At 45.2% G+C, this 12,060-nt stretch overlaps 20 non-coding genes across 20 annotated transcripts; all 20 read left to right on the plus strand.

Annotated features, from left to right (window-relative positions):
- The first annotated feature begins 651 nt into the window (after window positions 1-651).
- On the plus strand, window positions 652-723 carry TRNAA-UGC (transfer RNA alanine (anticodon UGC)). The gene has a single exon. It is a non-coding gene; the product is annotated as a tRNA-Ala (tRNA).
- Window positions 724-1,002: 279 nt separating this feature from the next.
- On the plus strand, window positions 1,003-1,074 carry TRNAA-CGC (transfer RNA alanine (anticodon CGC)). The gene has a single exon. It is a non-coding gene; the product is annotated as a tRNA-Ala (tRNA).
- Window positions 1,075-1,846: 772 nt separating this feature from the next.
- TRNAA-UGC (transfer RNA alanine (anticodon UGC)) lies at window positions 1,847-1,918 on the plus strand. Its single transcript has one exon. It is a non-coding gene; the product is annotated as a tRNA-Ala (tRNA).
- Window positions 1,919-2,197: 279 nt separating this feature from the next.
- On the plus strand, window positions 2,198-2,269 carry TRNAA-CGC (transfer RNA alanine (anticodon CGC)). Its single transcript has one exon. It is a non-coding gene; the product is annotated as a tRNA-Ala (tRNA).
- A 772-nt stretch (window positions 2,270-3,041) lies between these two features.
- On the plus strand, window positions 3,042-3,113 carry TRNAA-UGC (transfer RNA alanine (anticodon UGC)). The gene has a single exon. It is a non-coding gene; the product is annotated as a tRNA-Ala (tRNA).
- A 279-nt stretch (window positions 3,114-3,392) lies between these two features.
- On the plus strand, window positions 3,393-3,464 carry TRNAA-CGC (transfer RNA alanine (anticodon CGC)). Its single transcript has one exon. It is a non-coding gene; the product is annotated as a tRNA-Ala (tRNA).
- Window positions 3,465-4,236: 772 nt separating this feature from the next.
- On the plus strand, window positions 4,237-4,308 carry TRNAA-UGC (transfer RNA alanine (anticodon UGC)). Its single transcript has one exon. It is a non-coding gene; the product is annotated as a tRNA-Ala (tRNA).
- Window positions 4,309-4,587: 279 nt separating this feature from the next.
- TRNAA-CGC (transfer RNA alanine (anticodon CGC)) lies at window positions 4,588-4,659 on the plus strand. The gene has a single exon. It is a non-coding gene; the product is annotated as a tRNA-Ala (tRNA).
- Window positions 4,660-5,431: 772 nt separating this feature from the next.
- Window positions 5,432-5,503, plus strand: TRNAA-UGC (transfer RNA alanine (anticodon UGC)). Its single transcript has one exon. It is a non-coding gene; the product is annotated as a tRNA-Ala (tRNA).
- A 279-nt stretch (window positions 5,504-5,782) lies between these two features.
- On the plus strand, window positions 5,783-5,854 carry TRNAA-CGC (transfer RNA alanine (anticodon CGC)). Its single transcript has one exon. It is a non-coding gene; the product is annotated as a tRNA-Ala (tRNA).
- Window positions 5,855-6,626: 772 nt separating this feature from the next.
- TRNAA-UGC (transfer RNA alanine (anticodon UGC)) lies at window positions 6,627-6,698 on the plus strand. The gene has a single exon. It is a non-coding gene; the product is annotated as a tRNA-Ala (tRNA).
- Window positions 6,699-6,977: 279 nt separating this feature from the next.
- Window positions 6,978-7,049, plus strand: TRNAA-CGC (transfer RNA alanine (anticodon CGC)). The gene has a single exon. It is a non-coding gene; the product is annotated as a tRNA-Ala (tRNA).
- A 772-nt stretch (window positions 7,050-7,821) lies between these two features.
- On the plus strand, window positions 7,822-7,893 carry TRNAA-UGC (transfer RNA alanine (anticodon UGC)). The gene has a single exon. It is a non-coding gene; the product is annotated as a tRNA-Ala (tRNA).
- A 279-nt stretch (window positions 7,894-8,172) lies between these two features.
- TRNAA-CGC (transfer RNA alanine (anticodon CGC)) lies at window positions 8,173-8,244 on the plus strand. Its single transcript has one exon. It is a non-coding gene; the product is annotated as a tRNA-Ala (tRNA).
- Window positions 8,245-9,016: 772 nt separating this feature from the next.
- TRNAA-UGC (transfer RNA alanine (anticodon UGC)) lies at window positions 9,017-9,088 on the plus strand. The gene has a single exon. It is a non-coding gene; the product is annotated as a tRNA-Ala (tRNA).
- A 279-nt stretch (window positions 9,089-9,367) lies between these two features.
- Window positions 9,368-9,439, plus strand: TRNAA-CGC (transfer RNA alanine (anticodon CGC)). Its single transcript has one exon. It is a non-coding gene; the product is annotated as a tRNA-Ala (tRNA).
- Window positions 9,440-10,211: 772 nt separating this feature from the next.
- On the plus strand, window positions 10,212-10,283 carry TRNAA-UGC (transfer RNA alanine (anticodon UGC)). Its single transcript has one exon. It is a non-coding gene; the product is annotated as a tRNA-Ala (tRNA).
- Window positions 10,284-10,562: 279 nt separating this feature from the next.
- Window positions 10,563-10,634, plus strand: TRNAA-CGC (transfer RNA alanine (anticodon CGC)). The gene has a single exon. It is a non-coding gene; the product is annotated as a tRNA-Ala (tRNA).
- A 772-nt stretch (window positions 10,635-11,406) lies between these two features.
- Window positions 11,407-11,478, plus strand: TRNAA-UGC (transfer RNA alanine (anticodon UGC)). The gene has a single exon. It is a non-coding gene; the product is annotated as a tRNA-Ala (tRNA).
- A 279-nt stretch (window positions 11,479-11,757) lies between these two features.
- TRNAA-CGC (transfer RNA alanine (anticodon CGC)) lies at window positions 11,758-11,829 on the plus strand. The gene has a single exon. It is a non-coding gene; the product is annotated as a tRNA-Ala (tRNA).
- The last annotated feature ends 231 nt before the right edge of the window (window positions 11,830-12,060 follow it).

Consider the following 12,060-nt stretch of genomic DNA (forward strand, 5'->3'; position numbering starts at 1 on the left):
CTTGACAAGTGCACTGTTGGCTTATGGCAGGTACGGGCGTCAAGCAAGAGCATCTGTATGTCTTTTCACGCAGTAGCTTCTACCATAGCCAACACTTTCAAACGTACAACCGTTTCATTTATTTCTTTTTTTGGAGAAATCTTATTGTCGCATTACAGACAGTTTGTAAAGTTTGGATTTTGAATCATCATAGCGCTAACAATTTGGTGTAGCACCTGAAGCTGATGAAAGAAACGAGCAGGCGCCTCTTGAATAGACATGTTTTAACAAAAAACAAGATGGCCGATATTGTTTATGGGAGTAGCAAGAGCATTCACTCCTTTTTCTCGGTAAGCATCTTTGCGGGACAGTCATTTCTCTGCTGTCTCGTGCCATCTGTGCTCATTTTTCCAAGCACTATTTCCACTTTTGGCTTTTCCACTCCTGCCCATACTGCTTTTCTTCTGCAGTTGTTCCGTGAAATCTATGCCTCTAAGAAGGCGTTTAAGCAACGTTGGAGCTGTTGAAAACTTCCTGCTTTTAATCACTGGCAACTTGTGCAGTTCCCTGAAAATGCGTTGTTATTGCACACTGCCTTGTCGCTACATACTGTTTCCACAGTATTGGGCAATGAACCTCCTGAGAAACAGAGGCAGGGGCAGCATCAGGCCAGGGGATGTAGCTCAGTGGTAGAGCGCACGCTTTGCATGTGTGAGGCCCCGGGTTCAATCCCCGGCATCTCCATTCACATCTTTTGGATACCTGAAGAAAACCATTCTGTTTCCCATCGGCCCAACACTTCAATGTGTTTCCACCGACGGTCAATATAATCCATTCCTCAAGTCAAAAGAACAGCAAATCATGTTTGATATGTAAAGCACAATGAGCTTCAATCCATCACCGCCTTCTCTGCCCCTGGTTAAAAAGCCCCAAAATTCACAAACTACTTATCTGCTTAATGCGCACACCTTCTGGGTCGCTTTTCAAAAATGTTTCTGGCCCCCAGCAAACAGTACCTTGTGTGGGGATGTAGCTCAGTGGTAGAGCGCACGCTTCGCATGTGTGAGGCCCCGGGTTCAATCCCCGGCATCTCCATTGGTGGATTTTGTGCACCTAGTTTAAATCACTTGCTGTCCCTCACCGTGTAGAAATTTACGCAGATCTTCCGTTGAAAGGCTTCCTTTTAAAACACATTGGCCTTTGGAATTGCTGCTCACTTGACAAGTGCACTGTTGGCTTATGGCAGGTACGGGCGTCAAGCAAGAGCATCTGTATGTCTTTTCACGCAGTAGCTTCTACCATAGCCAACACTTTCAAACGTACAACCGTTTCATTTATTTCTTTTTTTGGAGAAATCTTATTGTCGCATTACAGACAGTTTGTAAAGTTTGGATTTTGAATCATCATAGCGCTAACAATTTGGTGTAGCACCTGAAGCTGATGAAAGAAACGAGCAGGCGCCTCTTGAATAGACATGTTTTAACAAAAAACAAGATGGCCGATATTGTTTATGGGAGTAGCAAGAGCATTCACTCCTTTTTCTCGGTAAGCATCTTTGCGGGACAGTCATTTCTCTGCTGTCTCGTGCCATCTGTGCTCATTTTTCCAAGCACTATTTCCACTTTTGGCTTTTACACTCCTGCCCATACTGCTTTTCTTCTGCAGTTGTTCCGTGAAATCTATGCCTCTAAGAAGGCGTTTAAGCAACGTTGGAGCTGTTGAAAACTTCCTGCTTTTAATCACTGGCAACTTGTGCAGTTCCCTGAAAATGCGTTGTTATTGCACACTGCCTTGTCGCTACATACTGTTTCCACAGTATTGGGCAATGAACCTCCTGAGAAACAGAGGCAGGGGTAGCATCAGGCCAGGGGATGTAGCTCAGTGGTAGAGCGCACGCCTTGCATGTGTGAGGCCCCGGGTTCAATCCCCGGCATCTCCATTCACATCTTTTGGATACCTGAAGAAAACCATTCTGTTTCCCATCGGCCCAACACTTCAATGTGTTTCCACCGACGGTCAATATAATCCATTCCTCAAGTCAAAAGAACAGCAAATCTTGTTTGATATGTAAAGCACAATGAGCTTCAATCCATCACCGCCTTCTCTGCCCCTGGTTAAAAAGCCCCAAAATTCACAAACTACTTATCTGCTTAATGCGCACACTTTCTGGGTCGCTTTTCAAAAATGTTTCTGGCCCCCAGCAAACAGTACCTTGTGTGGGGATGTAGCTCAGTGATAGAGCGCACGCTTCGCATGTGAGAGGCCCCGAGTTCAATCCCCGGCATCTCCATTGGTGGATTTTGTGCACCTAGTTTAAATCACTTGCTGTCCCTCACCGTGTAGAAATTTACGCAGATCTTCCGTTGAAAGGCTTCCTTTTAAAACACATTGGCCTTTGGAATTGCTGCTCACTTGACAAGTGCACTGTTGGCTTATGGCAGGTACGGGCGTCAAGCAAGAGCATCTGTATGTCTTTTCACGCAGTAGCTTCTACCATAGCCAACACTTTCAAACGTACAACCGTTTCATTTATTTCTTTTTTTGGAGAAATCTTATTGTCGCATTACAGACAGTTTGTAAAGTTTGGATTTTGAATCATCATAGCGCTAACAATTTGGTGTAGCACCTGAAGCTGATGAAAGAAACGAGCAGGCGCCTCTTGAATAGACATGTTTTAACAAAAAACAAGATGGCCGATATTGTTTATGGGAGTAGCAAGAGCATTCACTCCTTTTTCTCGGTAAGCATCTTTGCGGGACAGTCATTTCTCTGCTGTCTCGTGCCATCTGTGCTCATTTTTCCAAGCACTATTTCCACTTTTGGCTTTTACACTCCTGCCCATACTGCTTTTCTTCTGCAGTTGTTCCGTGAAATCGATGCCTCTAAGAAGGCGTTTAAGCAACGTTGGAGCTGTTGAAAACTTCCTGCTTTTAATCACTGGCAACTTGTGCAGTTCCCTGAAAATGCGTTGTTATTGCACACTGCCTTGTCGCTACATACTGTTTCCACAGTATTGGGCAATGAACCTCCTGAGAAACAGAGGCAGGGGCAGCATCAGGCCAGGGGATGTAGCTCAGTGGTAGAGCGCACGCTTTGCATGTGTGAGGCCCCGGGTTCAATCCCCGGCATCTCCATTCACATCTTTTGGATACCTGAAGAAAACCATTCTGTTTCCCATCGGCCCAACACTTCAATGTGTTTCCACCGACGGTCAATATAATCCATTCCTCAAGTCAAAAGAACAGCAAATCTTGTTTGATATGTAAAGCACAATGAGCTTCAATCCATCACCGCCTTCTCTGCCCCTGGTTAAAAAGCCCCAAAATTCACAAACTACTTATCTGCTTAATGCGCACACTTTCTGGGTCGCTTTTCAAAAATGTTTCTGGCCCCCAGCAAACAGTACCTTGTGTGGGGATGTAGCTCAGTGGTAGAGCGCACGCTTCGCATGTGAGAGGCCCCGAGTTCAATCCCCGGCATCTCCATTGGTGGATTTTGTGCACCTAGTTTAAATCACTTGCTGTCCCTCACCGTGTAGAAATTTACGCAGATCTTCCGTTGAAAGGCTTCCTTTTAAAACACATTGGCCTTTGGAATTGCTGCTCACTTGACAAGTGCACTGTTGGCTTATGGCAGGTACGGGCGTCAAGCAAGAGCATCTGTATGTCTTTTCACGCAGTAGCTTCTACCATAGCCAACACTTTCAAACGTACAACCGTTTCATTTATTTCTTTTTTTGGAGAAATCTTATTGTCGCATTACAGACAGTTTGTAAAGTTTGGATTTTGAATCATCATAGCGCTAACAATTTGGTGTAGCACCTGAAGCTGATGAAAGAAACGAGCAGGCGCCTCTTGAATAGACATGTTTTAACAAAAAACAAGATGGCCGATATTGTTTATGGGAGTAGCAAGAGCATTCACTCCTTTTTCTCGGTAAGCATCTTTGCGGGACAGTCATTTCTCTGCTGTCTCGTGCCATCTGTGCTCATTTTTCCAAGCACTATTTCCACTTTTGGCTTTTACACTCCTGCCCATACTGCTTTTCTTCTGCAGTTGTTCCGTGAAATCTATGCCTCTAAGAAGGCGTTTAAGCAACGTTGGAGCTGTTGAAAACTTCCTGCTTTTAATCACTGGCAACTTGTGCAGTTCCCTGAAAATGCGTTGTTATTGCACACTGCCTTGTCGCTACATACTGTTTCCACAGTATTGGGCAATGAACCTCCTGAGAAACAGAGGCAGGGGCAGCATCAGGCCAGGGGATGTAGCTCAGTGGTAGAGCGCACGCTTTGCATGTGTGAGGCCCCGGGTTCAATCCCCGGCATCTCCATTCACATCTTTTGGATACCTGAAGAAAACCATACTGTTTCCCATCGGCCCAACACTTCAATGTGTTTCCACCGACGGTCAATATAATCCATTCCTCAAGTCAAAAGAACAGCAAATCATGTTTGATATGTAAAGCACAATGAGCTTCAATCCATCACCGCCTTCTCTGCCCCTGGTTAAAAAGCCCCAAAATTCACAAACTACTTATCTGCTTAATGCGCACACCTTCTGGGTCGCTTTTCAAAAATGTTTCTGGCCCCCAGCAAACAGTACCTTGTGTGGGGATGTAGCTCAGTGGTAGAGCGCACGCTTCGCATGTGTGAGGCCCCGGGTTCAATCCCCGGCATCTCCATTGGTGGATTTTGTGCACCTAGTTTAAATCACTTGCTGTCCCTCACCGTGTAGAAATTTACGCAGATCTTCCGTTGAAAGGCTTCCTTTTAAAACACATTGGCCTTTGGAATTGCTGCTCACTTGACAAGTGCACTGTTGGCTTATGGCAGGTACGGGCGTCAAGCAAGAGCATCTGTATGTCTTTTCACGCAGTAGCTTCTACCATAGCCAACACTTTCAAACGTACAACCGTTTCATTTATTTCTTTTTTTGGAGAAATCTTATTGTCGCATTACAGACAGTTTGTAAAGTTTGGATTTTGAATCATCATAGCGCTAACAATTTGGTGTAGCACCTGAAGCTGATGAAAGAAACGAGCAGGCGCCTCTTGAATAGACATGTTTTAACAAAAAACAAGATGGCCGATATTGTTTATGGGAGTAGCAAGAGCATTCACTCCTTTTTCTCGGTAAGCATCTTTGCGGGACAGTCATTTCTCTGCTGTCTCGTGCCATCTGTGCTCATTTTTCCAAGCACTATTTCCACTTTTGGCTTTTACACTCCTGCCCATACTGCTTTTCTTCTGCAGTTGTTCCGTGAAATCGATGCCTCTAAGAAGGCGTTTAAGCAACGTTGGAGCTGTTGAAAACTTCCTGCTTTTAATCACTGGCAACTTGTGCAGTTCCCTGAAAATGCGTTGTTATTGCACACTGCCTTGTCGCTACATACTGTTTCCACAGTATTGGGCAATGAACCTCCTGAGAAACAGAGGCAGGGGTAGCATCAGGCCAGGGGATGTAGCTCAGTGGTAGAGCGCACGCCTTGCATGTGTGAGGCCCCGGGTTCAATCCCCGGCATCTCCATTCACATCTTTTGGATACCTGAAGAAAACCATTCTGTTTCCCATCGGCCCAACACTTCAATGTGTTTCCACCGACGGTCAATATAATCCATTCCTCAAGTCAAAAGAACAGCAAATCTTGTTTGATATGTAAAGCACAATGAGCTTCAATCCATCACCGCCTTCTCTGCCCCTGGTTAAAAAGCCCCAAAATTCACAAACTACTTATCTGCTTAATGCGCACACTTTCTGGGTCGCTTTTCAAAAATGTTTCTGGCCCCCAGCAAACAGTACCTTGTGTGGGGATGTAGCTCAGTGGTAGAGCGCACGCTTCGCATGTGAGAGGCCCCGAGTTCAATCCCCGGCATCTCCATTGGTGGATTTTGTGCACCTAGTTTAAATCACTTGCTGTCCCTCACCGTGTAGAAATTTACGCAGATCTTCCGTTGAAAGGCTTCCTTTTAAAACACATTGGCCTTTGGAATTGCTGCTCACTTGACAAGTGCACTGTTGGCTTATGGCAGGTACGGGCGTCAAGCAAGAGCATCTGTATGTCTTTTCACGCAGTAGCTTCTACCATAGCCAACACTTTCAAACGTACAACCGTTTCATTTATTTCTTTTTTTGGAGAAATCTTATTGTCGCATTACAGACAGTTTGTAAAGTTTGGATTTTGAATCATCATAGCGCTAACAATTTGGTGTAGCACCTGAAGCTGATGAAAGAAACGAGCAGGCGCCTCTTGAATAGACATGTTTTAACAAAAAACAAGATGGCCGATATTGTTTATGGGAGTAGCAAGAGCATTCACTCCTTTTTCTCGGTAAGCATCTTTGCGGGACAGTCATTTCTCTGCTGTCTCGTGCCATCTGTGCTCATTTTTCCAAGCACTATTTCCACTTTTGGCTTTTACACTCCTGCCCATACTGCTTTTCTTCTGCAGTTGTTCCGTGAAATCGATGCCTCTAAGAAGGCGTTTAAGCAACGTTGGAGCTGTTGAAAACGTCCTGCTTTTAATCACTGGCAACTTGTGCAGTTCCCTGAAAATGCGTTGTTATTGCACACTGCCTTGTCGCTACATACTGTTTCCACAGTATTGGGCAATGAACCTCCTGAGAAACAGAGGCAGGGGCAGCATCAGGCCAGGGGATGTAGCTCAGTGGTAGAGCGCACGCTTTGCATGTGTGAGGCCCCGGGTTCAATCCCCGGCATCTCCATTCACATCTTTTGGATACCTGAAGAAAACCATTCTGTTTCCCATCGGCCCAACACTTCAATGTGTTTCCACCGACGGTCAATATAATCCATTCCTCAAGTCAAAAGAACAGCAAATCTTGTTTGATATGTAAAGCACAATGAGCTTCAATCCATCACCGCCTTCTCTGCCCCTGGTTAAAAAGCCCCAAAATTCACAAACTACTTATCTGCTTAATGCGCACACTTTCTGGGTCGCTTTTCAAAAATGTTTCTGGCCCCCAGCAAACAGTACCTTGTGTGGGGATGTAGCTCAGTGGTAGAGCGCACGCTTCGCTTGTGAGAGGCCCCGAGTTCAATCCCCGGCATCTCCATTGGTGGATTTTGTGCACCTAGTTTAAATCACTTGCTGTCCCTCACTGTGTAGAAATTTACGCAGATCTTCCGTTGAAAGGCTTCCTTTTAAAACACATTGGCCTTTGGAATTGCTGCTCACTTGACAAGTGCACTGTTGGCTTATGGCAGGTACGGGCGTCAAGCAAGAGCATCTGTATGTCTTTTCACGCAGTAGCTTCTACCATAGCCAACACTTTCAAACGTACAACCGTTTCATTTATTTCTTTTTTTGGAGAAATCTTATTGTCGCATTACAGACAGTTTGTAAAGTTTGGATTTTGAATCATCATAGCGCTAACAATTTGGTGTAGCACCTGAAGCTGATGAAAGAAACGAGCAGGCGCCTCTTGAATAGACATGTTTTAACAAAAAACAAGATGGCCGATATTGTTTATGGGAGTAGCAAGAGCATTCACTCCTTTTTCTCGGTAAGCATCTTTGCGGGACAGTCATTTCTCTGCTGTCTCGTGCCATCTGTGCTCATTTTTCCAAGCACTATTTCCACTTTTGGCTTTTACACTCCTGCCCATACTGCTTTTCTTCTGCAGTTGTTCCGTGAAATCGATGCCTCTAAGAAGGCGTTTAAGCAACGTTGGAGCTGTTGAAAACTTCCTGCTTTTAATCACTGGCAACTTGTGCAGTTCCCTGAAAATGCGTTGTTATTGCACACTGCCTTGTCGCTACATACTGTTTCCACAGTATTGGGCAATGAACCTCCTGAGAAACAGAGGCAGGGGCAGCATCAGGCCAGGGGATGTAGCTCAGTGGTAGAGCGCACGCTTTGCATGTGTGAGGCCCCGGGTTCAATCCCCGGCATCTCCATTCACATCTTTTGGATACCTGAAGAAAACCATTCTGTTTCCCATCGGCCCAACACTTCAATGTGTTTCCACCGACGGTCAATATAATCCATTCCTCAAGTCAAAAGAACAGCAAATCTTGTTTGATATGTAAAGCACAATGAGCTTCAATCCATCACCGCCTTCTCTGCCCCTGGTTAAAAAGCCCCAAAATTCACAAACTACTTATCTGCTTAATGCGCACACCTTCTGGGTCGCTTTTCAAAAATGTTTCTGGCCCCCAGCAAACAGTACCTTGTGTGGGGATGTAGCTCAGTGGTAGAGCGCACGCTTCGCATGTGTGAGGCCCCGGGTTCAATCCCCGGCATCTCCATTGGTGGATTTTGTGCACCTAGTTTAAATCACTTGCTGTCCCTCACCGTGTAGAAATTTACGCAGATCTTCCGTTGAAAGGCTTCCTTTTAAAACACATTGGCCTTTGGAATTGCTGTTCACTTGACAAGTGCACTGTTGGCTTATGGCAGGTACGGGCGTCAAGCAAGAGCATCTGTATGTCTTTTCACGCAGTAGCTTCTACCATAGCCAACACTTTCAAACGTACAACCGTTTCATTTATTTCTTTTTTTGGAGAAATCTTATTGTCGCATTACAGACAGTTTGTAAAGTTTGGATTTTGAATCATCATAGCGCTAACAATTTGGTGTAGCACCTGAAGCTGATGAAAGAAACGAGCAGGCGCCTCTTGAATAGACATGTTTTAACAAAAAACAAGATGGCCGATATTGTTTATGGGAGTAGCAAGAGCATTCACTCCTTTTTCTCGGTAAGCATCTTTGCGGGACAGTCATTTCTCTGCTGTCTCGTGCCATCTGTGCTCATTTTTCCAAGCACTATTTCCACTTTTGGCTTTTACACTCCTGCCCATACTGCTTTTCTTCTGCAGTTGTTCCGTGAAATCTATGCCTCTAAGAAGGCGTTTAAGCAACGTTGGAGCTGTTGAAAACGTCCTGCTTTTAATCACTGGCAACTTGTGCAGTTCCCTGAAAATGCGTTGTTATTGCACACTGCCTTGTCGCTACATACTGTTTCCACAGTATTGGGCAATGAACCTCCTGAGAAACAGAGGCAGGGGCAGCATCAGGCCAGGGGATGTAGCTCAGTGGTAGAGCGCACGCTTTGCATGTGTGAGGCCCCGGGTTCAATCCCCGGCATCTCCATTCACATCTTTTGGATACCTGAAGAAAACCATTCTGTTTCCCATCGGCCCAACACTTCAATGTGTTTCCACCGACGGTCAATATAATCCATTCCTCAAGTCAAAAGAACAGCAAATCTTGTTTGATATGTAAAGCACAATGAGCTTCAATCCATCACCGCCTTCTCTGCCCCTGGTTAAAAAGCCCCAAAATTCACAAACTACTTATCTGCTTAATGCGCACACCTTCTGGGTCGCTTTTCAAAAATGTTTCTGGCCCCCAGCAAACAGTACCTTGTGTGGGGATGTAGCTCAGTGGTAGAGCGCACGCTTCGCATGTGTGAGGCCCCGGGTTCAATCCCTGGCATCTCCATTGGTGGATTTTGTGCACCTAGTTTAAATCACTTGCTGTCCCTCACCGTGTAGAAATTTACGCAGATCTTCCGTTGAAAGGCTTCCTTTTAAAACACATTGGCCTTTGGAATTGCTGCTCACTTGACAAGTGCACTGTTGGCTTATGGCAGGTACGGGCGTCAAGCAAGAGCATCTGTATGTCTTTTCACGCAGTAGCTTCTACCATAGCCAACACTTTCAAACGTACAACCGTTTCATTTATTTCTTTTTTTGGAGAAATCTTATTGTCGCATTACAGACAGTTTGTAAAGTTTGGATTTTGAATCATCATAGCGCTAACAATTTGGTGTAGCACCTGAAGCTGATGAAAGAAACGAGCAGGCGCCTCTTGAATAGACATGTTTTAACAAAAAACAAGATGGCCGATATTGTTTATGGGAGTAGCAAGAGCATTCACTCCTTTTTCTCGGTAAGCATCTTTGCGGGACAGTCATTTCTCTGCTGTCTCGTGCCATCTGTGCTCATTTTTCCAAGCACTATTTCCACTTTTGGCTTTTACACTCCTGCCCATACTGCTTTTCTTCTGCAGTTGTTCCGTGAAATCGATGCCTCTAAGAAGGCGTTTAAGCAACGTTGGAGCTGTTGAAAACTTCCTGCTTTTAATCACTGGCAACTTGTGCAGTTCCCTGAAAATGCGTTGTTATTGCACACTGCCTTGTCGCTACATACTGTTTCCACAGTATTGGGCAATGAACCTCCTGAGAAACAGAGGCAGGGGCAGCATCAGGCCAGGGGATGTAGCTCAGTGGTAGAGCGCACGCTTTGCATGTGTGAGGCCCCGGGTTCAATCCCCGGCATCTCCATTCACATCTTTTGGATACCTGAAGAAAACCATTCTGTTTCCCATCGGCCCAACACTTCAATGTGTTTCCACCGACGGTCAATATAATCCATTCCTCAAGTCAAAAGAACAGCAAATCTTGTTTGATATGTAAAGCACAATGAGCTTCAATCCATCACCGCCTTCTCTGCCCCTGGTTAAAAAGCCCCAAAATTCACAAACTACTTATCTGCTTAATGCGCACACCTTCTGGGTCGCTTTTCAAAAATGTTTCTGGCCCCCAGCAAACAGTACCTTGTGTGGGGATGTAGCTCAGTGGTAGAGCGCACGCTTCGCATGTGTGAGGCCCCGGGTTCAATCCCCGGCATCTCCATTGGTGGATTTTGTGCACCTAGTTTAAATCACTTGCTGTCCCTCACCGTGTAGAAATTTACGCAGATCTTCCGTTGAAAGGCTTCCTTTTAAAACACATTGGCCTTTGGAATTGCTGTTCACTTGACAAGTGCACTGTTGGCTTATGGCAGGTACGGGCGTCAAGCAAGAGCATCTGTATGTCTTTTCACGCAGTAGCTTCTACCATAGCCAACACTTTCAAACGTACAACCGTTTCATTTATTTCTTTTTTTGGAGAAATCTTATTGTCGCATTACAGACAGTTTGTAAAGTTTGGATTTTGAATCATCATAGCGCTAACAATTTGGTGTAGCACCTGAAGCTGATGAAAGAAACGAGCAGGCGCCTCTTGAATAGACATGTTTTAACAAAAAACAAGATGGCCGATATTGTTTATGGGAGTAGCAAGAGCATTCACTCCTTTTTCTCGGTAAGCATCTTTGCGGGACAGTCATTTCTCTGCTGTCTCGTGCCATCTGTGCTCATTTTTCCAAGCACTATTTCCACTTTTGGCTTTTACACTCCTGCCCATACTGCTTTTCTTCTGCAGTTGTTCCGTGAAATCTATGCCTCTAAGAAGGCGTTTAAGCAACGTTGGAGCTGTTGAAAACGTCCTGCTTTTAATCACTGGCAACTTGTGCAGTTCCCTGAAAATGCGTTGTTATTGCACACTGCCTTGTCGCTACATACTGTTTCCACAGTATTGGGCAATGAACCTCCTGAGAAACAGAGGCAGGGGCAGCATCAGGCCAGGGGATGTAGCTCAGTGGTAGAGCGCACGCTTTGCATGTGTGAGGCCCCGGGTTCAATCCCCGGCATCTCCATTCACATCTTTTGGATACCTGAAGAAAACCATTCTGTTTCCCATCGGCCCAACACTTCAATGTGTTTCCACCGACGGTCAATATAATCCATTCCTCAAGTCAAAAGAACAGCAAATCTTGTTTGATATGTAAAGCACAATGAGCTTCAATCCATCACCGCCTTCTCTGCCCCTGGTTAAAAAGCCCCAAAATTCACAAACTACTTATCTGCTTAATGCGCACACCTTCTGGGTCGCTTTTCAAAAATGTTTCTGGCCCCCAGCAAACAGTACCTTGTGTGGGGATGTAGCTCAGTGGTAGAGCGCACGCTTCGCATGTGTGAGGCCCCGGGTTCAATCCCTGGCATCTCCATTGGTGGATTTTGTGCACCTAGTTTAAATCACTTGCTGTCCCTCACCGTGTAGAAATTTACGCAGATCTTCCGTTGAAAGGCTTCCTTTTAAAACACATTGGCCTTTGGAATTGCTGCTCACTTGACAAGTGCACTGTTGGCTTATGGCAGGTACGGGCGTCAAGCAAGAGCATCTGTATGTCTTTTCACGCAGTAGCTTCTACCATAGCCAACACTTTCAAACGTACAAC

The sequence above is a fragment of the Engystomops pustulosus genome, chromosome 1 (genome assembly GCF_040894005.1).
Source record: "Engystomops pustulosus chromosome 1, aEngPut4.maternal, whole genome shotgun sequence".
Taxonomy (NCBI): Eukaryota; Metazoa; Chordata; class Amphibia; order Anura; family Leptodactylidae; genus Engystomops; species Engystomops pustulosus.